Source organism: Lissotriton helveticus, chromosome 2_1 (genome assembly GCF_964261635.1).
Source record: "Lissotriton helveticus chromosome 2_1, aLisHel1.1, whole genome shotgun sequence".
In the NCBI taxonomy this organism is placed as follows: domain Eukaryota; kingdom Metazoa; phylum Chordata; class Amphibia; order Caudata; family Salamandridae; genus Lissotriton; species Lissotriton helveticus.
Genome location: NC_136059.1, coordinates 529,907,351 through 529,935,300, shown reverse-complemented (window position 1 = coordinate 529,935,300; position 27,950 = coordinate 529,907,351).

The following is a 27,950-nucleotide window of genomic DNA, read 5'->3' as shown; positions in this document are numbered from 1 at the left end:
AAAACACTGCATAACATAATACATAGTATAGCATAACAAAACATAGCATAGCATAACATAACAAAATACAACAAAACATAGCATAGGAGAACAAAACATAGCATAGCAAAGCATAGTATAACAAAACAAAATATATCATAGCATAGCAAAACATAGCATAGCATAGTATAACAAAACACAACAAAACAGCATAGCATAACTAAACGTAGCATAACAAAGCATAGCATAGCATAACAAAACATAGCATAGCAAAACAAAGCATTGCATAATAAAACACAACAAAACAGCATAGCATAACAAAACAGAGCACAGCAAAACATAAAAAACAGCATAAAAAACATAGCATAGCAAAACAAAGCATAGTATAATAAAACACAACAAAACAGCATAGCATAACAAAACATAGCATAGCAAAACACAACAAAAAATATCATTGCATAATAAAACATAGCATAGCATAACCAAACACAACAAAACATAGCATAGCATAACAAAACAAACCATAGGATGGCAAAACAAAACATAGCATAGCATAACAAATCAAAGCATAGAATAGCAAAACATAGCATAACAAAACAAAGCACAGCATGGCATATCATAAAAAAACACAACAAAACATAGCATAACAAAACATAGCAACGCTTAACAAAGCATAGCATATCGCAACATAACAGAACATAGCATAGCATAACAAAGTACAACAAAACATAGCACAACAAAACATGGCAAAGCATAACATAGCATAGCAAAACAAAGCATAGCATAACAAAACATAGCATAGCATAACAAAACACAACAAAACAAGGCATAACAAAACAAAACCTAGCATAACAAAACAAATCATAGCAAGGCATATTATAACAAAACACAACAAACATAGCATAGCACAACAGACCATAACATAGCACAACAAAATAAAGCAAAGCATAGCATAACACAACAAAACATAGCATAGCATAACAAAACACAATAAAACAGCATAACAACACATAGCAAAACACAAAACATAGCATTGCATAACAATGCACAGCATAACAAAACATAGCATAACGTAAAACATAGCATAGCATAACAAAATACAACATAGCATAGCATAACAAAGTACAGCATAACAAAACAAAACATAGCATAACAAAACATAGCATAACAAAACATAGCATAGCATAACAAAACAAAGCATAGCATGACATATCATAACAAAACATAGCATAACAAAACATAGCATAGCATAACATAGAATAGAATAGCATATCGCAACACAACAGAGAATAGCATAGCACAACAAAACATAGCATAGCATAACATAGCATAGCAAAACAAAGCATAGCATAACAAAACATAGCATAGCATAACAAAACACAACAAAACATAGCATAACAAAAAAACTAGCATAACAAAACAAAGCATAGCATGGCATATCATAACAAAAAACAACAAAACATAGCATAGCATAACACTACAAAGCGTTGCATAGCATAACAAAACACAACGAAACATAGCATAACAAAACACATCAAAACATAGCATAAAAACACAGCATAGCAAAACAAAACACAGCATAGCTTAGCATAACAAAGCAAAGCATAACAAAACAAAACATTGCATAACATAATACATAGTATAGCATCACAAAACATAGCATAGCATAACATAACAAAACACAACAAAACATAGCATAGCAGAACAAAACATAGCATAGCATAACATAACAAAACACAACAAAACATAGCATAGCAGAACAAAACATAGCATAGCATAGTATAACAAAACACAACAAAACAGCATAGCATAACTAAACATAGCATAACAAAGCATAGCATAGCATAACAAAACATAGCATAGCAAAACAAAGGAACGCATATTAAAACACAAGAAAACAGCATAGCATAACAAAACAGAGCAAAGCAAAACATAACAAAACATAGCATAACAAAATATAGCATAGCAAAACAAAGCATAGCATAATAAAACACAACAAAACAGCATAGCATAACAAAACATAGCATAGCAAAACACAACAAAACATATCATCGCATAATAAAACATAGCATAGCATAACCAAACACAACAAAACATAGCATAGCATAACAAAACAAAGCATAGGATAGCAAAACAAAACATAGCATAGCATAACAAAACAAAGTATAGAATAGCAAAACATAGCATAACAAAACAAAGCATAGCATAACTAACACAACAAATAGCATAACAAAACATAGCAAAACACAACAAAACATAGCATAGCATAACAAAACACAACAAAACATAGCATGACAAAAGAAAACATAGCATAGCAAAGCATAGCATAACAAACCAAAACATATCATAGCATAACATAACAAAACACAACAAAACATAGCATAGCAGAACAAAACATAGCATAGCATAGTATAACAAAACACAACAAAACATAGCATAACAAAAAAACTAGCATAACAAAACAAAGCATAGCATGGCATATCATAACAAAAAACAACAAAACATAGCATAGCATAACACTACAAAGCGTTGCATAGCATAACAAAACACAACGAAACATAGCATAACAAAACACATCGAAACATAGCATAAAAACACAGCATAGCAAAACAAAACACAGCATAGCATAGCATAACAAAGCAAAGCATAACAAAACAAAACATTGCATAACATAATACATAGTATAGCATCACAAAACATAGCATAGCATAACATAACAAAACACAACAAAACATAGCATAGCAGAACAAAACATAGCATAGCATAACATAACAAAACACAACAAAACATAGCATAGCAGAACAAAACATAGCATAGCATAGTATAACAAAACACAACAAAACAGCATAGCATAACTAAACATAGCATAACAAAGCATAGCATAGCATAACAAAACATAGCATAGCAAAACAAAGGAACGCATATTAAAACACAACAAAACAGCATAGCATAACAAAACAGAGCAAAGCAAAACATAACAAAACATAGCATAACAAAATATAGCATAGCAAAACAAAGCATAGCATAATAAAACACAACAAAACAGCATAGCATAACAAAACATAGCATAGCAAAACACAACAAAACATATCATCGCATAATAAAACATAGCATAGCATAACCAAACACAACAAAACATAGCATAGCATAACAAAACAAAGCATAGGATAGCAAAACAAAACATAGCATAGCATAACAAAACAAAGTATAGAATAGCAAAACATAGCATAACAAAACAAAGCCTAGCATAACTAACACAACAAATAGCATAACACAACATAGCAAAACACAACAAAACATAGCATAGCATAACAAAACACAACAAAACATAGCATGACAAAAGAAAACATAGCATAGCAAAGCATAGCATAACAAACCAAAACATATCATAGCATAGCAAAACATGGCATAGCATACCAAACACAACAAAACATAGCATAGCATAACAAAATACAACAAAACATAGCATAACTAAACAAAACATAGCATAGCAAAGCAAAACATATAGCATAGCAAAACATAGCATAGCATACCAATCACAACAAAACATAGCATAGCATAGCATAACAAAACATAGCATAAGAAAGCATAGCATAGCATAATAAAACATAGCATAGCATAATGAAACACAACAAAACATAGAATAGCATAATACAACATAGCAAAACAAAGCATAGCATAGCAAAACACAGCACAACATAGCATAGCATAACAAAACATAGCACAGCATAACAAAGCATAGCAAATCACTACAAAACATAGCATTGCATAACAAAGCATAGCATAGCATAAGAAAACACAACAAAACATAGCATAGCATAACAAAACAAAGCATAGGATAGAAAAACAAAACATAGCATAGCATAACAAAACAAAAGCATAGGATAGCACAACAAAACATAGCATAACATAGCCTAACAAAACATAGCGTAACATAACAAAACTTATCATAGCATAACAAAACACAACACAAAGCATAACAAAACAAAACATAGCATAGCTAAGCATAGCATAACAAAACAAAACATATCATAGCATAGCAAAACATAGCATAGCATACCAAACACAACAAAACATAGCTTAGCAAAGCATAACAAAACAAAACATTGCATAACATAATACATAGTATAGCATCACAAAACATAGCATAGCATAACATAACAAAACACAACAAAACATAGCATAGCAGAACAAAACATAGCATAGCATAGTATAACAAAACACAACAAAACAGCATAGCATAACTAAACATAGCATAACAAAGCATAGCATAGCATAACAAAACATAGCATAGCAAAACAAAGGAACGCATATTAAAACACAACAAAACAGCATAGCATAACAAAACAGAGCAAAGCAAAACATAACAAAACATAGCATAACAAAATATAGCATAGCAAAACAAAGCATAGCATAATAAAACACAACAAAACAGCATAGCATAACAAAACATAGCATAGCAAAACACAACAAAACATATCATCGCATAATAAAACATAGCATAGCATAACCAAACACAACAAAACATAGCATAGCATAACAAAACAAAGCATAGGATAGCAAAACAAAACATAGCATAGCATAACAAAACAAAGTATAGAATAGCAAAACATAGCATAACAAAACAAAGCATAGCATAACTAACACAACAAATAGCATAACAAAACATAGCAAAACACAACAAAACATAGCATAGCATAACAAAACACAACAAAACATAGCATGACAAAAGAAAACATAGCATAGCAAAGCATAGCATAACAAACCAAAACATATCATAGCATAACATAACAAAACACAACAAAACATAGCATAGCAGAACAAAACATAGCATAGCATAGTATAACAAAACACAACAAAATATAGCATAACAAAAGAAAACATAGCATAGCAAAGCATAGCATAACAAACCAAAACATATCATAGCATAGCAAAACATGGCATAGCATACCAAACACAACAAAACATAGCATAGCATAACAAAATACAACAAAACATAGCATAACTAAACAAAACATAGCATAGCAAAGCAAAACATATAGCATAGCAAAACATAGCATAGCATACCAATCACAACAAAACATAGCATAGCATAGCATAACAAAACATAGCATAAGAAAGCATAGCATAGCATAATAAAACATAGCATAGCATAATGAAACACAACAAAACATAGAATAGCATAATACAACATAGCAAAACAAAGCATAGCATAGCAAAACACAGCACAACATAGCATAGCATAACAAAACATAGCACAGCATAACAAAGCATAGCAAATCACTACAAAACATAGCATTGCATAACAAAGCATAGCATAGCATAAGAAAACACAACAAAACATAGCATAGCATAACAAAACAAAGCATAGGATAGAAAAACAAAACATAGCATAGCATAACAAAACAAAAGCATAGGATAGCACAACAAAACATAGCATAACATAGCCTAACAAAACATAGCGTAACATAACAAAACTTATCATAGCATAACAAAACACAACACAAAGCATAACAAAACAAAACATAGCATAGCTAAGCATAGCATAACAAAACAAAACATATCATAGCATAGCAAAACATAGCATAGCATACCAAACACAACAAAACATAGCTTAGCAAAGCATAACAAAACAAAACATTGCATAACATAATACATAGTATAGCATCACAAAACATAGCATAGCATAACATAACAAAACACAACAAAACATAGCATAGCAGAACAAAACATAGCATAGCATAGTATAACAAAACACAACAAAACAGCATAGCATAACTAAACATAGCATAACAAAGCATAGCATAGCATAACAAAACATAGCATAGCAAAACAAAGGAACGCATATTAAAACACAACAAAACAGCATAGCATAACAAAACAGAGCAAAGCAAAACATAACAAAACATAGCATAACAAAATATAGCATAGCAAAACAAAGCATAGCATAATAAAACACAACAAAACAGCATAGCATAACAAAACATAGCATAGCAAAACACAACAAAACATATCATCGCATAATAAAACATAGCATAGCATAACCAAACACAACAAAACATAGCATAGCATAACAAAACAAAGCATAGGATAGCAAAACAAAACATAGCATAGCATAACAAAACAAAGTATAGAATAGCAAAACATAGCATAACAAAACAAAGCATAGCATAACTAACACAACAAATAGCATAACAAAACATAGCAAAACACAACAAAACATAGCATAGCATAACAAAACACAACAAAACATAGCATGACAAAAGAAAACATAGCATAGCAAAGCATAGCATAACAAACCAAAACATATCATAGCATAACATAACAAAACACAACAAAACATAGCATAGCAGAACAAAACATAGCATAGCATAGTATAACAAAACACAACAAAATATAGCATAACAAAAAAACTAGCATAACAAAACAAAGCATAGCATGGCATATCATAACAAAAAACAACAAAACATAGCATAGCATAACACTACAAAGCGTTGCATAGCATAACAAAACACAACGAAACATAGCATAACAAAACACATCGAAACATAGCACAAAAACACAGCATAGCAAAACAAAACACAGCATAGCTTAGCATAACAAAGCAAAGCATAACAAAACAAAACATTGCATAACATAATACATAGTATAGCATCACAAAACATAGCATAGCATAACATAACAAAACACAACAAAACATAGCATAGCAGAACAAAACATAGCATAGCATAACATAACAAAACACAACAAAACATAGCATAGCAGAACAAAACATAGCATAGCATAGTATAACAAAACACAACAAAACAGCATAGCATAACTAAACATAGCATAACAAAGCATAGCATAGCATAACAAAACATAGCATAGCAAAACAAAGGAACGCATATTAAAACACAACAAACCAGCATAGCATAACAAAACAGAGCAAAGCAAAACATAACAAAACATAGCATAACAAAATATAGCATAGCAAAACAAAGCATAGCATAATAAAACACTACAAAACAGCATAGCATAACAAAACATAGCATAGCAAAACACAACAAAACATATCATCGCATAATAAAACATAGCATAGCATAACCAAACACAACAAAACATAGCATAGCATAACAAAACAAAGCATAGGATAGCAAAACAAAACATAGCATAGCATAACAAAACAAAGTATAGAATAGCAAAACATAGCATAACAAAACAAAGCATAGCATAACTAACACAACAAATAGCATAACAAAACATAGCAAAACACAACAAAACATAGCATAGCATAACAAAACACAACAAAACATAGCATGACAAAAGAAAACATAGCATAGCAAAGCATAGCATAACAAACCAAAACATATCATAGCATAGCAAAACATGGCATAGCATACCAAACACAACAAAACATAGCATAGCATAACAAAATACAACAAAACATAGCATAACTAAACAAAACATAGCATAGCAAAGCAAAACATATAGCATAGCAAAACATAGCATAGCATACCAATCACAACAAAACATAGCATAGCATAGCATAACAAAACATAGCATAAGAAAGCATAGCATAGCATAATAAAACATAGCATAGCATAATGAAACACAACAAAACATAGAATAGCATAATACAACATAGCAAAACAAAGCATAGCATAGCAAAACACAGCACAACATAGCATAGCATAACAAAACATAGCACAGCATAACAAAGCATAGCAAATCACTACAAAACATAGCATTGCATAACAAAGCATAGCATAGCATAAGAAAACACAACAAAACATAGCATAGCATAACAAAACAAAGCATAGGATAGAAAAACAAAACATAGCATAGCATAACAAAACAAAAGCATAGGATAGCACAACAAAACATAGCATAACATAGCCTAACAAAACATAGCGTAACATAACAAAACTTATCATAGCATAACAAAACACAACACAAAGCATAACAAAACAAAACATAGCATAGCTAAGCATAGCATAACAAAACAAAACATATCATAGCATAGCAAAACAGAGCATAGCATACCAAACACAACAAAACATAGCTTAGCAAAGCATAACAAAACAAAACATTGCATAACATAATACATAGTATAGCATCACAAAACATAGCATAGCATAACATAACAAAACACAACAAAACATAGCATAGCAGAACAAAACATAGCATAGCATAGTATAACAAAACACAACAAAACATAGCATAGCAGAACAAAACATAGCATAGCATAACATAACAAAACACAACAAAACATAGCATAGCAGAACAAAACATAGCATAGCATAGTATAACAAAACACAACAAAACAGCATAGCATAACTAAACATAGCATAACAAAGCATAGCATAGCATAACAAAACATAGCATAGCAAAACAAAGGAACGCATATTAAAACACAAGAAAACAGCATAGCATAACAAAACAGAGCAAAGCAAAACATAACAAAACATAGCATAACAAAATATAGCACAGCAAAACAAAGCATAGCATAATAAAACACAACAAAACAGCATAGCATAACAAAACATAGCATAGCAAAACACAACAAAACATATCATCGCATAATAAAACATAGCATAGCATAACCAAACACAACAAAACATAGCATAGCATAACAAAACAAAGCATAGGATAGCAAAACAAAACATAGCATAGCATAACAAAACAAAGTATAGAATAGCAAAACATAGCATAACAAAACAAAGCATAGCATAACTAACACAACAAATAGCATAACAAAACATAGCAAAACACAACAAAACATAGCATAGCATAACAAAACACAACAAAACATAGCATGACAAAAGAAAACATAGCATAGCAAAGCATAGCATAACAAACCAAAACATATCATAGCATAACATAACAAAACACAACAAAACATAGCATAGCAGAACAAAACATAGCATAGCATAGTATAACAAAACACAACAAAACATAGCATAACAAAAAAACTAGCATAACAAAACAAAGCATAGCATGGCATATCATAACAAAAAACAACAAAACATAGCATAGCATAACACTACAAAGCGTTGCATAGCATAACAAAACACAACGAAACATAGCATAACAAAACACATCGAAACATAGCATAAAAACACAGCATAGCAAAACAAAACACAGCATAGCTTAGCATAACAAAGCAAAGCATAACAAAACAAAACATTGCATAACATAATACATAGTATAGCATCACAAAACATAGCATAGCATAACATAACAAAACACAACAAAACATAGCATAGCAGAACAAAACATAGCATAGCATAACATAACAAAACACAACAAAACATAGCATAGCAGAACAAAACATAGCATAGCATAGTATAACAAAACACAACAAAACAGCATAGCATAACTAAACATAGCATAACAAAGCATAGCATAGCATAACAAAACATAGCATAGCAAAACAAAGGAACGCATATTAAAACACAACAAACCAGCATAGCATAACAAAACAGAGCAAAGCAAAACATAACAAAACATAGCATAACAAAATATAGCATAGCAAAACAAAGCATAGCATAATAAAACACTACAAAACAGCATAGCATAACAAAACATAGCATAGCAAAACACAACAAAACATATCATCGCATAATAAAACATAGCATAGCATAACCAAACACAACAAAACATAGCATAGCATAACAAAACAAAGCATAGGATAGCAAAACAAAACATAGCATAGCATAACAAAACAAAGTATAGAATAGCAAAACATAGCATAACAAAACAAAGCATAGCATAACTAACACAACAAATAGCATAACAAAACATAGCAAAACACAACAAAACATAGCATAGCATAACAAAACACAACAAAACATAGCATGACAAAAGAAAACATAGCATAGCAAAGCATAGCATAACAAACCAAAACATATCATAGCATAGCAAAACATGGCATAGCATACCAAACACAACAAAACATAGCATAGCATAACAAAATACAACAAAACATAGCATAACTAAACAAAACATAGCATAGCAAAGCAAAACATATAGCATAGCAAAACATAGCATAGCATACCAATCACAACAAAACATAGCATAGCATAGCATAACAAAACATAGCATAAGAAAGCATAGCATAGCATAATAAAACATAGCATAGCATAATGAAACACAACAAAACATAGAATAGCATAATACAACATAGCAAAACAAAGCATAGCATAGCAAAACACAGCACAACATAGCATAGCATAACAAAACATAGCACAGCATAACAAAGCATAGCAAATCACTACAAAACATAGCATTGCATAACAAAGCATAGCATAGCATAAGAAAACACAACAAAACATAGCATAGCATAACAAAACAAAGCATAGGATAGAAAAACAAAACATAGCATAGCATAACAAAACAAAAGCATAGGATAGCACAACAAAACATAGCATAACATAGCCTAACAAAACATAGCGTAACATAACAAAACTTATCATAGCATAACAAAACACAACACAAAGCATAACAAAACAAAACATAGCATAGCTAAGCATAGCATAACAAAACAAAACATATCATAGCATAGCAAAACATAGCATAGCATACCAAACACAACAAAACATAGCTTAGCAAAGCATAACAAAACAAAACATTGCATAACATAATACATAGTATAGCATCACAAAACATAGCATAGCATAACATAACAAAACACAACAAAACATAGCATAGCAGAACAAAACATAGCATAGCATAACATAACAAAACACAACAAAACATAGCATAGCAGAACAAAACATAGCATAGCATAGTATAACAAAACACAACAAAACAGCATAGCATAACTAAACATAGCTTTTTTAAACATTTTTTTTTATTCATCATCATCAAGATTACAATTACATTTTCATTATATATTTCAACGAGATAAGAAAATCAAATAACATTCATTATTAACTTAATCCTTTAACAAGTTTATAAATTCGTGCTTACATTTAATAGATTCTATCCATAATAGATCTTACAAATTCAATTTAATACCTAAAACAAATTATTAGTTATCTTACTGTATGCTTATAACTCCCCCAGCTTTTGCTTCCATGTTATTATTGGAGCCCATATTCGCCTCGCAACTTCCCTTCTTACCCTTCCCTTTTTTTCGTATAAAGCCTGTTCCAAGGTAAAGATTGCCAGCAACCTAGAAACCCATTGATGTACAGTCGGTGGGCTAGGATCTTTCCAAAGCGATGCTATACATAGTCTGCTTAATACCATGGCTATATACAAAAACTCATAATGTGGAACAACCACGCCATCCTTAGCAACTCCTAAGATCATAACTTCGTTTGACAATGTTATATTCATTCCCAGTGTTTTCTGAAAAAATTGTTCCATATCCTGTTTATAGCTATCTAACCTGGGACATGAAGCAAACATGTGAATCGTATCGGCTTGGGTAGAGTGACATCTTGGACATATTATCCCACTTGTTCCACCCCACTGTGCCACCCTGTGGGGGGTATAATACAATTCATACAATGTTTTATATTGCTGTGTTTGCAGATTTGTTGAACTCAGCACCTTATTTGACATTATTAACGACTTCTCGGCCTCGTTCCCAGTCAGCCCTAATTTAGTTCCCCATTTCTCAAACATTTTTTTAGAGTCATCCTTCTTAAATTTACATATTTCGACATACAGCTGCGAAATAGAGCAGCCTGACTCCTTTCTCAAGTCTTCCATCAAATCTACTTTTTGCATGTCAGCCTCTCCACCCCTCTTTCTTGATAGGACTGACCTAATTTGTAAAGATTTATAAAAGTCTCTTCGCCTTAAATTATAAAGCCTTTGCGCGTTTTCGTAGGTGATAATTACCCCTGTGGGACCTACAAGGTCTCCTAAAGTTTTTACCCCTTGCCTGTCCCAATCTTTCATTATGGAATCCTGAAATATTCCTGGAAACGATGGATTCCCATATAGTGGTGTATAATAGTTCATTCTACCCAATTTTAGCTTCTTTTTAAGGGTAGACCATATTGTTATGGCAGCCCCCAGGGTCTTAAACCGTACCTTCTTGTAGTAACTTTTCTCATCATATTTGAGCAGCCAGCTATCCGAATCCTTGACCAGAAGCTCATATACATCCGGGGTCATATCCCTCCCTCTCCATTTGTCCATTATATCTCCCCCCAGCATCCCTCTTATAAATTGTAAAACTGATGCCCAATAATAGGTTTTGAAGTCTGGGAGTGTCAACCCACCACGTTCTCGGGGCAACGACAAGAATTTTTGGCTACGTCGCGTTCTTCCTCCTGCCCATATAAACCTATTTGTTACCCCTTCTAGCTCTCTGAACCATTTATTGTCAAATAGTAGGGGAATAGACCTAAAAAGATATAGCACTTTAGGCAGAAAGGACATTTTTATCAGGTTGCATCGGCCAATTGTAGTCAAATGCAGGTTATTTAATCGGTTAAAGTCAGTTTTAGCCTTGCGTATTATAGGTTCTAAATTCTTCTCTACTATAGTTGTGATATCGGAGGAGATTGAAACCCCTAAATATATCGCAGTCTCAGTGACTCTTTGATCTGCCAATGTTACTTTGTTATTTATTACGACTTGCGTTTTATCTACATTTAGCTTATATCCTGATAATCTTCCATATATAGCTGCCTCTGTTTCAATTGCCCGTAATGCAGTTTCAGGATCGCAAGAGGTAACCGCCAGATCGTCCGCATACCCCAGAATTTTTGTTTCATGTCCATTTAAGACTATTGGCCGTATGTCTGTATTCTGTTCTATTTTCCTAATAAATGCATCAATATATAGGGCGAAGAGAAGTGGAGAACAAGGACATCCCTGTCTAGTTCCCCGTCCAATCTTTATCTCTTTACTCCATTCGCCCATAATTCTAAGTTTAATTCTTGGATTGACATATAAAGCCCTGATAGCCTTTATAAAACCACTCCCAAGATTTACCTTCTCTAATACTGCCCATAGGAACCCCCACGAGACCCTATCAAATGCCTTTTCTGCATCTAATAATATTAATGACATAGGATCTCGTGAGGCTGTCGTTCCATCAAACAGGGTTACAACTCTCCTGATATGTTCTGTGGTGCCTCTCCCAGGGATGAACCCATGCTGTCTAGGGGATACTATCTTACCTATTACTTTCCCTAATCTATTTGCCATGATTTTCGAGTAAACTTTCGCATCGCTGTTCATTAAGCTTATTGGTCTGTATGACCCTGGATTAGTTGGTGATTTATTTTTTTTAATGAACACTATCATAGTTGCTTCGCTCCATGACTCTGGGGGAGGGATATCTTTTTGTATATTAATTATTAAATTATAAAAATCCTCTTTGATTTCAGGAAAAAAGATTTTATAAAATTCTAATGGTATGGAGTCAGGACCAACAGCTTTCCCTGCTGGGAGATCCAAAATAGCTTTATGCATTTCCCCTTGGCTAACCATCATTTCCAGAGCCCTTTTGTCGGCATCTCCTAGTTGTTCTAAATTAGCTCCTTCCAGAAATTCCTCTGTCTCATACTTCTCAGCCCCTTGATCAGGATTATATAGTGATTGATAGAATTCTTGAAATCTGGCACATATGTCCCTTGGTGCAGTAACCATGCTGCCATCCTGAAGCATTACCTCTGCAATATCACCCTTTGTGGCCTCCTGTCTAGTTCGCACGGCCAGTATGCGGCCAATCTGTTCGCTGTACATAACTAAACATAGCATAACAAAGCATAGCATAGCATAACAAAACATAGCATAGCAAAACAAAGGAACGCATATTAAAACACAACAAAACAGCATAGCATAACAAAACAGAGCAAAGCAAAACATAACAAAACATAGCATAACAAAATATAGCATAGCAAAACAAAGCATAGCATAATAAAACACAACAAAACAGCATAGCATAACAAAACATAGCATAGCAAAACACAACAAAACATATCATCGCATAATAAAACATAGCATAGCATAACCAAACACAACAAAACATAGCATAGCATAACAAAACAAAGCATAGGATAGCAAAACATAGCATAACAAAACAAAGCATAGCACAACTAACACAACAAATAGCATAACAAAACATAGCAAAACACAACAAAACATAGCATAGCATAACAAAACACAACAAAACATAGCATGACAAAAGAAAACATAGCATAGCAAAGCATAGCATAACAAACCAAAACATATCATAGCATAACATAACAAAACACAACAAAACATAGCATAGCAGAACAAAACATAGCATAGCATAGTATAACAAAACACAACAAAACATAGCATAACAAAAAAACTAGCATAACAAAACAAAGCATAGCATGGCATATCATAACAAAAAACAACAAAACATAGCATAGCATAACACTACAAAGCGTTGCATAGCATAACAAAACACATCGAAACATAGCATAAAAACACACCATAGCAAAACAAAACACAGCATAGCTTAGCATAACAAAGCAAAGCATAACAAAACAAAACATTGCATAACATAATACATAGTATAGCATCACAAAACATAGCATAGCATAACATAACAAAACACAACAAAACATAGCATAGCAGAACAAAACATAGCATAGCATAACATAACAAAACACAACAAAACATAGCATAGCAGAACAAAACATAGCATAGCATAGTATAACAAAACACAACAAAACAGCATAGCATAACTAAACATAGCATAACAAAGCATAGCATAGCATAACAAAACATAGCATAGCAAAACAAAGGAACGCATATTAAAACACAACAAAACAGCATAGCATAACAAAACAGAGCAAAGCAAAACATAACAAAACATAGCATAACAAAATATAGCATAGCAAAACAAAGCATAGCATAATAAAACACAACAAAACAGCATAGCATAACAAAACATAGCATAGCAAAACACAACAAAACATATCATCGCATAATAAAACATAGCATAGCATAACCAAACACAACAAAACATAGCATAGCATAACAAAACAAAGCATAGGATAGCAAAACAAAACATAGCATAGCATAACAAAACAAAGTATAGAATAGCAAAACATAGCATAACAAAACAAAGCATAGCATAACTAACACAACAAATAGCATAACAAAACATAGCAAAACACAACAAAACATAGCATAGCATAACAAAACACAACAAAACATAGCATGACAAAAGAAAACATAGCATAGCAAAGCATAGCATAACAAACCAAAACATATCATAGCATAGCAAAACATGGCATAGCATACCAAACACAACAAAACATAGCATAGCATAACAAAATACAACAAAACATAGCATAACAAAACAAAACATAGCATAGCAAAGCAAAACATATAGCATAGCAAAACATAGCATAGCATACCAATCACAACAAAACATAGCATAGCATAGCATAACAAAACATAGCATAAGAAAGCATAGCATAGCATAATAAAACATAGCATAGCATAATGAAACACAACAAAACATAGAATAGCATAATACAACATAGCAAAACAAAGCATAGCATAGCAAAACACAGCACAACATAGCATAGCATAACAAAACATAGCACAGCATAACAAAGCATAGCAAATCACTACAAAACATAGCATTGCATAACAAAGCATAGCATAGCATAAGAAAACACAACAAAACATAGCATAGCATAACAAAACAAAGCATAGGATAGAAAAACAAAACATAGCATAGCATAACAAAACAAAAGCATAGGATAGCACAACAAAACATAGCATAACATAGCCTAACAAAACATAGCGTAACATAACAAAACTTATCATAGCATAACAAAACACAACACAAAGCATAACAAAACAAAACATAGCATAGCTAAGCATAGCATAACAAAACAAAACATATCATAGCATAGCAAAACATAGCATAGCATACCAAACACAACAAAACATAGCTTAGCATAGCATAACAAAACATAGCATAAGAAAGCATAGCATAGCATAGCATAACAAGACATAGCATAACAAAATATAGCATTGCAAAACAAAGCATAGCATAACGAAACACCCCAAAACATAGCATAGCATACAAAAATAGCATAACCAAGCATAGCATAGTAAAACACAACAAAACATAGCATAGCATAACAAAACATAGCATAGCATAACGAAACACAGCATAGCATAGCATAACAAAACAAAGCATAGGATAGCAAAACAAAACATAGCATAGCATAACAAAACAAAGTATAGAATAGCAAAACATAGCATAACAAAACAAAGCATAGCATAACTAACACAACAAATAGCATAACAAAACACAACAAAACAAAACCTAGCATAACAAAGCATAGCAAGGCATATTATAACAAAACACAACAAACATAGCATAGCACAACAGACCATAACATAGCACAACAAAATAAAGCAAAGCATAGCATAACACAACAAAACATAGCATAGCATAACAAAACACAATAAAACATAGCATAACAAAACACAAAACATAGCATAGCATAACAAAGCACAGCATAACAAAACATAGCATAACATAAAACATAGCATAGCATAACAAAACACAACATAGCATAGCATAACAAAGTGCAGCATAACAAAACAAAACATAGCATAACAAAACACAACAAAACATAGCATAACAAAACAAAACATAGCATAGCATAACAAAACAAAGCATAGCATGACATATCATAACAAAACACAACAAAACATAGCATAACAAAACAGCATAGCATAACAAAGAATAGTATATCGCAACACAACAGTGAGTAGCATAGCACAACAAAACATAGCATAGCATAACATAGCATAGCAAAACAAAGCATAGCATAACAAAACATAGCATAGCATAACAAAACACAACAAAACAAAGCATAACAAAAAAAACTAGCATAACAAAACAAAGCATAGCATGGCATATCATAACAAAACACAACAAAACATAGCATAGCATAACAAAACCTGGCATAGCATAACAAAACATAGCAAAACATAACAAAATAAAGCACAGCATAGCATAACACTACAAAACATTGCATAGCATAACAAAACACAACGAAACATAGCATAACAAAACACAACGAAACATAGCATAAAAACATAGCATAGCAAAACAAAACACAGCATAGCTTAGCATAACAGAGCACAGCATAACAAAACAAAACACTGCATAACATAATACATAGTATAGCATAACAAAACATAGCATTGCATAACATAACAAAATACAACAAAACATAGCATAGGAGAACAAAACATAGCATAGCAAAGCATAGTATAACAAAACAAAATATATCATAGCATAGCAAAACATATCATAGCATAGTATAACAAAACACAACAAAACAGCATAGCATAACTAAACGTAGCATAACAAAGCATAGCATAGCATAACAAAACATAGCATAGCAAAACAAAGCATTGCATAATAAAACACAACAAAACAGCATAGCATAACAAAACAGAGCACAGCAAAACATAACAAAACAGCATAAAAAACATAGCATAGCAAAACAAAGCATAGCATAATAAAACACAACAAAACAGCATAGCATAACAAAACATAGCATAGCAAAACACAAAAAAACATATCATTGCATAATAAAACATAGCATAGCATAACCAAACACAACAAAACATAGCATAGCATAACAAAACAAACCATAGGATGGCAAAACAAAACATAGCATAGCATAACAAATCAAAGCATAGAATAGCAAAACATAGCATAACAAAACAAAGCACAGCATGGCATATCATAACAAAACACAACAAAACATAGCATAACAAAACATAGCAAAGCTTAACAAAGCATAGCATATCGCAACATAACAGAACATAGCATAGCATAACAAAGTACAACAAAACATAGCACAACAAAACATGGCAAAGCATAACATAGCATAGCAAAACAAAGCATAGCATAACAAAACATAGCATAGCATAACAAAACACAACAAAACAAGGCATAACAAAACAAAACCTAGCATAACAAAACAAATCATAGCAAGGCATATTATAACAAAACACAACAAACATAGCATAGCACAACAGACCATAACATAGCACAACAAAATAAAGCAAAGCATAGCATAACACAACAAAACATAGCATAGCATAACAAAACACAATAAAACAGCATAACAACACATAGCAAAACACAAAACATAGCATAGCATAACAATGCACAGCATAACAAAACATAGCATAACATAAAACATAGCATAGCATAACAAAATACAACATAGCATAGCATAACAAAGTACAGCATAACAAAACAAAACATAGCATAGCATAACAAAACAAAGCATAGCATGACATATCATAACAAAACATAGCATAACAAAACATAGCATAGCATAACATAGAATAGAATAGCATATCGCAACACAACAGAGAATAGCATAGCACAACAAAACATAGCATAGCATAACATAGCATAGCAAAACAAAGCATAGCATAACAAAACATAGCATAGCATAACAAAACACAACAAAACATAGCATAACAAAAAAACTAGCATAACAAAACAAAGCATAGCATGGCATATCATAACAAAAAACAACAAAACATAGCATAGCATAACACTACAAAGCGTTGCATAGCATAACAAAACACAACGAAACATAGCATAACAAAACACATCGAAACATAGCATAAAAACACAGAATAGCAAAACAAAACACAGCATAGCTTAGCATAACAAAGCAAAGCATAACAAAACAAAACATTGCATAACATAATACATAGTATAGCATCACAAAACATAGCATAGCATAACATAACAAAACACAACAAAACATAGCATAGCAGAACAAAACATAGCATAGCATAACATAATAAAACACAACAAAACATAGCATAGCAGAACAAAACATAGCATAGCATAGTATAACAAAACACAACAAAACAGCATAGCATAACTAAACATAGCATAACAAAGCATAGCATAGCATAACAAAACATAGCATAGCAAAACAAAGGAACGCATATTAAAACACAACAAAACAGCATAGCATAACAAAACAGAGCAAAGCAAAACATAACAAAACATAGCATAACAAAATATAGCATAGCAAAACAAAGCATAGCGTAATAAAACACAACAAAACAGCATAGCATAACAAAACATAGCAGAGCAAAACACAACAAAACATATCATCGCATAATAAAACATAGCATAGCATAACCAAACACAACAAAACATAGCATAGCATAACAAAACAAAGCATAGGATAGCAAAACAAAACATAGCATAGCATAACAAAACAAAGTATAGAATAGCAAAACATAGCATAACAAAACAAAGCATAGCATAACTAACACAACAAATAGCATAACAAAACATAGCAAAACACAACAAAACATAGCATAGCATAACAAAACACAACAAAACATAGCATGACAAAAGAAAACATAGCATAGCAAAGCATAGCATAACAAACCAAAACATATCATAGCATAGCAAAACATGGCAAAGCATACCAAACACAACAAAACATAGCATAGCATAACAAAATACAACAAAACATAGCATAACAAAACAAAACATAGCATAGCAAAGCAAAACATATAGCATAGCAAAACATAGCATAGCATACCAATCACAACAAAACATAGCATAGCATAGCATAACAAAACATAGCATAAGAAAGCCTAGCATAGCATAATAAAACATAGCATAGCATAATGAAACACAACAAAACATAGAATAGCATAATACAACATAGCAAAACAAAGCATAGCATAGCAAAACACAGCACAACATAGCATAGCATAACAAAACATAGCACAGCATAACAAAACACAGCATAGCATAACAAAACAAAACACAGCATAGCATAACATAACAAAACACAGCATAGCATAACAAAACAAAACATAGGATAGCAAAACATAGCATAGCATAACAAAACAAAGCATAGGATAGCAAAACATAGCATAACAAAACATAGAGTAGCATTACAAAACTCAGCATAGCAAAATAAAACACAGCATAGCATAGCATAACAAAACAAAGCATAGGATAGCAAAACATGGCATAGCATAACACAACAAAGCATAGGATAGCAAAACAAAACATAGCATAGCAAAACACAACAAAGCATAGCATAACAAAACACAACAAAACATAGCATGACATAACAAAACATAGCATAAAAAAACAAACAATAGCAAAACAAACATAGCATAGTATAACAAAACAGCATAGCATAACAAAACACAACAAAACATAGCAGAACAAAACAGCATAGGATGACAAAACACAACAAAACATAGCAGAACAAAACATAGCAGAACATAACAAAACATAGCATAACATAACAAAACATAGCATAGCATAACAAAATATAGCATAACAAAACATAGCAAAACACAACAAAACATAGCATAGCATCACAAAATATAGCATAGCAAAGCATAGTATAACAAAACAAAACAGATAGCATAGCAAAACAAAGCATAGCATAACAAACCATAGCATAACAAAGCATAGCATAGCATAACAAAACATAGCATAACAAAACATAGCATAACAAAACATAGCATGGCAAAACAAAGCATAGCATAATAAAACACAACAAAACATAGCATAGAATAACAAAACATAGCATAGCATAACAAAGCATAGAAAATCACTACAAAACATAGCATTGCATAACAAAGCATAGCATAGCATAAGAAAACACAACAAAACATAGCATAGCATAACAAAACAAAGCATAGGATAGAAAAACAAAACATAGCATAGCATAACAAAACAAAAGCATAGGATAGCACAACAAAACATAGCATAACATAGCCTAACAAAACATAGCGTAACATAACAAAACTTATCATAGCATAACAAAACACAACACAAAGCATAACAAAACAAAACATAGCATAGCTAAGCATAGCATAACAAAACAAAACATATCATAGCATAGCAAAACATAGCATAGCATACCAAACACAACAAAACATAGCTTAGCATAGCATAACAAAACATAGCATAAGAAAGCATAGCATAGCATAACAAGACATAGCATAACAAAATATAGCATTGCAAAACAAAGCATAGCATAACGAAACACCCCAAAACATAGCATAGCATAAAAAAATAGCATAACCAAGCATAGCATAGTAAAACACAACAAAACATAGCATAGCATAACAAAACATAGCCTAGCATAACGAAACACAGCATAGCATAGCATAACAAAACAAAGCATAGGATAGCAAAACATAGCATGGCATAACAAAACAAAGCACAGGATAGCAAAACAAAACATAGCCTAGCATAACAAAACAAAACATAGCATAGCAAAACACAACACAGCATAGCATAGCATAACAAAACACAACAAAACATAGCATAACATAACAAAACATAGCATAACATAACAAAGCATAGCATAACATAACAGAGCATAGCAAAACAAAACATAACATAGTATAACAAAACATAGCATAGCATAACAAAACACAACAAAACGTAGCAGAACAAAATATAGCATAACATAACAAAAAATAGCATAACAAAACATAGCAAAACACAACAAAACTTAGCATAGCATAAAAACATCACAACAAAACATAGCATAGCATAACAAAACATAGCATAGCAAAGCATAGTAGCAAAACAAAACGTATAGCATAGCAAAACATAGCATAGCATTACGAAACACAACAAAACATAGCATAGCATAAAAAAAGCATAGCATAACAAAACATAGCATAACAAAGCATAGCATAGCATAACAAAACATAGCATAACAAAACATAGCATAGCCAAACAAAGCATAGCATAATAAAACACAACAAAACATAGCATAGAATAACAACACATAGCATGGCATAACAAAACACAACAAAATATAGCATAGCATAACAAAACAAAGCATAGGATAGAAAAACAAAAAATAGCATAGCATAACAAAACAAAGCATAGGATAGCACAACAAAACATTGCATAGCATAACAAAACATAGCATAACATAACAAAACATAGCATAGGATAACAAAACACAACAACACATAGCATGACAAAACATAGCAAAACACAACAAAACATAGCATAGCTTAACAAAACACAACAAAACATAGCATAGCAAAACAAAACAAAACATATCATAGCATAGCAAAACATAGCATAGCATACCAAACACAACAAAACATAGCATAGCATAGCATAACAAAACATGGCATAACAAAATATAGCATAGCAAAACATAGCATAGCAAAACAAAGCATAACACACAACCACACACATACAACCACACACACACAACCAAACACACAACCACAACCACAAACACACAACCACAACCACAACACACACAACCACACACACAACCACACACACAACCACAACCTCACACAGAACCATCTATCCATCTATCCATCTATCTATCCATCTATCCATCTATCCATCTATCCATCTATCCATCTATCCATCTATCTATCTATCTATCTATCTATGTATCTATCTATCTATCTATCTATCTATCTATCTATCTATCTATCTATCTATCTATCTATCTATCTATCGCCCTCACTCTATCTATCTATCTATTGCCCTCACTCTATCTATCTATCTATCTATCTATCTATCTATCTATCTATCTATCTATCTATCTATCTATCTATCTATCTATCTATCTATCTATCTATCTATCTATCTATCTATCTATCTATCTATCTATCTATCTATCTATCTATCTATCTATCGATCTATCTATCTATCTATCTATCTATCTATCGATCTATCTATCTATCTAGCTATCTAGCTATCTGTCACCCTCACTCTATCTATCTATCTATTGCCCTCACTCTATCTATGTATCTATTGCCCTCACTCTATCTATCTATCTATCTATCTATCTATCTATCTATCTATCTATCTATCTATCTATCTATCTATCTATCTATCTATCTATCTATCTATCTATCTATCTATCTATCTATCTATCTATATATCTATCTATCCCCCTCACTCTATCTATCTATCTATCTATCTATCTATCTATCTATCTATCTATCTATCTATCTATCTATCTATCTATCTATCTATCTATCTATCGCCCTCACTCTATCTATCTATCTATCTATCTATCTATCTATCTATCTATCTATCTATCTATCTATCTATCTATCTATCTATCTATCTATCTATCTATCTATCTATCTATCTATCTATCTATCTATCTATCTATCGCCCTCACTCTATCTATCTATCACCCTCACTCTATCTATCGCACTCACTCTATCTATCGCTTCACCACAGCATCACTCAGCACCACCACAGCATCACTCAGGGGCATCAGAACATCACTATACGCTACCACAGCATCACTGAACGCCACAACATCACTCGTTGCCACCACATCACTCAACGCCACCACAAAATCAATCTGTGCAATCATTTAACAACAACTGGTTCAAATATTTTCTCTCAATGTTTCAAGCTTTATTACAAATGTCACAAAAAGATGTTAATTTTTCACTTCTCTTTTTGGATTTTCGTCACAATAAAATACACTGAACATAATCTTCACAAAAGTTATTTACAAAAGTTTAAGCTATTGCCATTATAAAATACAATAACTTTTATTTAAGTATTAATTATTTTTAAAAAATTAAAAACCATTGGTATTTCTAATATCAATACATCTAAGTCACGTAAATACAACACATACTGCATTACAAATGCTATAGGTGTCACATTTGCGAAAGTTATAACTATTGGCATTGCAAATGACAAAGCTATTAATTTCACTATTTTCAAAACCAACACATAAATAAAAAATTTGTAATTTGCAATACCAATAGCTAAAATTTTCCTAATGCGAGACCTATTGCATTGCAAATGCTTGTTCTCGATCCAAAGCTGACTAAAAGGACACAAGAAGTACAAAAATAAGCTGTTTTTGTTTTTTAAATAAAACAATAAGGCACTCCTAAAATATAAATTATAAAGCTTGTCACTTTCTGCTGACAAAGGGGACTGAAAGAAGCAGTGTATAGCAATAGTTGTTTGGAAGCCAAGGACCAATTACTCCATACTGCAGAATTTGAATGTCTGGGTGATCAATAACGGGCACTCCAATTTCCCTCAGGCACCTGCTCAAGATGATTGCTCAAAAAAACATACCAAGATGGTGAGAAAAAATGATGTCTGAATGATATTTTAAGTACACCGGAGTAATCAGAGTAATTTCAACATTTAAGCATTACTCTTGTGATGCCAACTTACCAAAATGATTCAATTGCACAAGCTTCCATAATTAACAGTAATTTGGAGCAAAAACTCCTCCCACAGGAGCACAGGAACAACAAACTAAGAGACTGTGAGAAGCTGCTGGCTACTGCTGTTTGTGTCCTGTAGCATTTAGTGCTATTTTCCTATCCCATTTTGGACGATTTTGGCAAGGGTGTATTTTATTATTTTTATTTTACACTAGAAAATAGCACTAAATACTGGATTATGCTTCCCACGTAATTACGCATAATTAAGAGTAATTTTGTGGTATTAATGAGTGATTATAATAGAGAGAAATACTCTAGTTACGCCCACCCCTAGAAAAAATCAAGAAGCCATATCCTGAGGTTCCTTTTAAGATTAACCTTAATTACCACATCAGTAAAGGTGAATGACAAACTGGTCTTTCTAACTCAAAGATTTGAAAAGGTAAATTACCAAATTTGTAGTCATAGCAAGGAAATTATCTAATTCTCTGCAAGAACTCATGATCTCTGACTAGACTTTAAGAGATGGAACTGCTAATCCATCCCTCAAAGACCTACAATCAAGCAGGGACTATTGAATACTACAAAATTGCTTTTAATAGAGAACCACTGAGAAAACTGTAACAAGTGGTGGGTGTAAGATGCTCTGGTAGAGGGTCTCCAATTTTACTGAATGCAATTTCCCATCACCACAAGCGACCAGAGTTTTGGAGCACTACGTTTTCAACCACCACACATCAACTTTAGATGAGTTAGAAAAACCTGGGTTAGAGCAGTCAACAAAAGAGTGGATGGAAAACCTGGAATTCTCAAAGGAAAACTCTGAACCAACTCTTGAAACACAGGAAAAAAGGGTCTACACAACCTGAAACATGCCACTACATTTACTGTAAGCTCTCCCTGCAAATCTTCCTCAGCAGTGCACCCTTGAGAAGAGGGGAATTATAGGGAAAGCATACAGAAGACCTGGTGGCCACTGAAATTTTAGATCATCTTTAGCCCAGGCCGATGCGCAAAAGGTTTTGGAGCAGGAGTGGGTTAGCAGGATGTCCTCCCTCAATGTAAACAGGTACAGTCATTGCAGACCTAGTTAAAATGGTGGGAACTGAAATTCTCTTGAGTGAAGATGCAAATCTACTGACAAGGAACAAAATTCCTTCTCAGAATATCTACATGTGAGTTCTCTATGCCCACTGAGTAGACTGTTGGGAAAAACATGTTCTACTCTGCCCAGAACATCAATGAGTGAGTTACCTAAGCTAGATTCCAAAATCTGGTTTCCCCCTGGAATTTTATGTACACCCACCACAAGCAAGGGAGTGAGAGAGCTTACAAATACTAACTGTGCAGTTTAGTCATAACACAAATATTGTAAGGGATAATGGAACCAATTCAGTATTTATAACTGAATCCTCTCCCACTTTTCATGGAGTAAACTTTTTAGAGCTCTGACAACTGATACTAGCTACCACCTCTAATTGGATGATGGTCTGGTTCTTTCTCAGACCAAGTGCCCTGAACAGAATTGTCCTGCAAAGTGGCTCCCCACCCTCCTGCACTGGCATCTGTGTTTGCAATTTTGGGATGAGGTAGTTCTAATAATACATGTTTCAGAATGATTCAATAGCCTCTATGACATTTCCTGCCAGAGTTGAGATGACATTGGGATTCAGAAACTCAAGATCCTGACTTGGTAGATCCAATGAGACAAAAGATGTTGTATTGTGAGCTTGAGATAAAATCAGGCCTATAGGGCAATTACCATTGTGGCTGACATGAACCCCTCTACTTTCAGAAACTTCAATGCTGAACATTCACTCTTCGCAAGAAACTCTTTTAAGTGTTATTGCAGTATCAACATCCTTCTCCTGGGCAGAAAGTGTTTTCCCAAGTCCATTCAAAATAAGGCTCTACTAAAAGTCCAGCTATGAGCAGGAGTCATATGAGATTGTTCACAGATTAAGGAATAGCTGAATAGCCTAAATGTTCAATTAGGCCACCAATAGAGCAGGTACCTTTCTGAATACACTGGGTGCTGATAATAGGCCAAAGAGTAGGACTTTGAACTGGTAGAGTTCTTCCCCCCTGGGTAAAACTAAGATGATTCTGAGATGATGCATGAATCGGTGTATGGGAATAGGTATCCCAAAGATCCTGGGTTGAGAGAAAATCTGCTGAATTTATCAGGGAAATCAATGCCCTGTAAGGACACAGTCTTGAAAGTTTGTTTTATAAGATATTGTCTCACTCCCTTGAGATCTAAAAGTGGGCTGACCCCCTCCTTAGGGCTTGAACAGGACAAAAAGAATTTAGTATAGTGAATCTCCTGTGGAGGAGCGAAGATTGTTTTGCAAAACAGCAGCAACACCCATGAGGCGCCAAATGGCAATCATCTGACACAATATACAGCCCCAACCTGACATGTGATATTTCCATTTGTCTACACACAGCAATAAACAATCTCCCACTGCTAAAACAGAAACATTATTCCTGGTTGGAAAAGCAACAAATTCGCTTATTATCTGAAAAGTGATGTTTTAAAACTTCTGTGTCTTAACTGAATCATGTTGGCTATAACTAGTTGACACATCTCAGTCAAAAAATTATTCTGTGTAAATTAGGTATTATACTATGGGTCTCTAACGATATTAATCACACGACAATTGATGTTATTATACTAGTGTGGGTCGATTTGATTTTGATGTATAAGACATGCTGACATTTTTCAGTCAAAAAATACTGTGTAAACCAGGTGTAACACCGTATGGTTTTTAGGATTATTTTGCTAACCGATTTTCAATCTCTGCTTTTATTCATGATTGACTAACGGGTGCCGCTCGCAAGCCGAGGAAGCTGTAGTGAGACCTGCCGTTTTTTCCTTGCTTTTCCTGTGCCTTTCCCTGGAAAGAAATTGCCGCAGAAGGAAGGACCCTGTGCTGTGCTGAACTGGGGCATTCATCTGGATTATAAACTTGGCCCTGTTGGAGAGCGAGTACGGGACTGGGACTGCGAGGCCCAGCATTCTGAGCGGCCTGTCACTCGCCGCAGCTGGAGCCTCTTCCCGCCCCGCCTCCCTGTAACAGCTGAAAACGGCTCGCGGCCCCCGCTTCGCGGGCGCCGCTCGCAAGCCGAGAAAGCTGTAGTGAGACCTGCCGTTTTTTCCTTGCTTTTCCTGTGCCTTTCCCTGGAAAGAAATCGCCGCAGAAGGAAGGACCCTGTGCTGTGCTGAACTGGGGCATTCATCTGGATTATAAACTTGGCCCTGTTGGAGAGCGAGTACGGGGCTGGGACTGCGAGGCCCAGCATTCTGAGCGGCCTGTCACTCGCCGCAGCTGGAGCCTCTTCCCGCCCCGCCTCCCTGTAACAGCTGAAAACGGCTCGCGGCCCCCGCTTCGCGGGAGCCGCTCGCAAGCCGAGGAAGCTGTAGTGAGACCTGCCGTTTTTTCCTTGCTTTTCCTGTGCCTTTCCCTGGAAAGAAATCGCCGCAGAAGGAAGGACCCTGTGCTGTGCTGAACTGGGGCATTCATCTGGATTATAAACTTGGCCCTGTTGGAGAGCGAGTACGGGGCTGGGACTGCGAGGCCCAGCATTCTGAGCGGCCTGTCACTCGCCGCACCTGGAGCCTCTTCCCGCCCCGCCTCCTCCTACTTAAGTCCTCCTCTTACCGCGAACGCGGGACGGCGCTGGGCGAAGCCCGGACTAAGGGCGGGCCCGTTGTAGCCCGTTAGAGTCCGTGTAAGGCCGGGCTGGGCCACCCCCCTAACCCTTGATTTATAACTGGACCC